The following is a 420-nucleotide window of genomic DNA, read 5'->3' as shown; positions in this document are numbered from 1 at the left end:
TTTTGTTTGTTTAAATTTACAATCAGTGCTGGGGTGAAGTAATATATCATTGTTATTTTGATTTACACCTCTCATATGGCTTGAAGCCAGGAGCATTTCTTCATGTTTGTTGACCATGTGGATGTCTTCTTTGGTCACTACTAATTTTTTATTGGATTATTTGTCTTTTTCTTGATGAGGTGAAGTGTTTTATAGATTTTACTGATTAGTCCTTTGTCAGATGTCATTAAAAAAAAATCCCAGTCTGTGGGCTTTCTTCTTACTCTTTTGTCTTTTGATGCATGTGGTAGTTATATAATCTCATTCAACTTGAGGACATTAAGATTGAAGGGGTGGAGTCTAGCCTGTCAATCAGGTCACAGCCTGATGCCTCCTTGTGGACCTGGCCTTCTCATGAGGGTTCTGGAAACTTCCTCTCTT

The sequence above is a fragment of the Echinops telfairi genome, unplaced genomic scaffold (genome assembly GCF_000313985.2).
Source record: "Echinops telfairi isolate 266 unplaced genomic scaffold, ASM31398v2 ScPeMD7_6273;HRSCAF=7185, whole genome shotgun sequence".
Lineage (NCBI taxonomy): Eukaryota > Metazoa > Chordata > Mammalia > Afrosoricida > Tenrecidae > Echinops > Echinops telfairi.
This window is presented reverse-complemented; position numbering follows the sequence as displayed.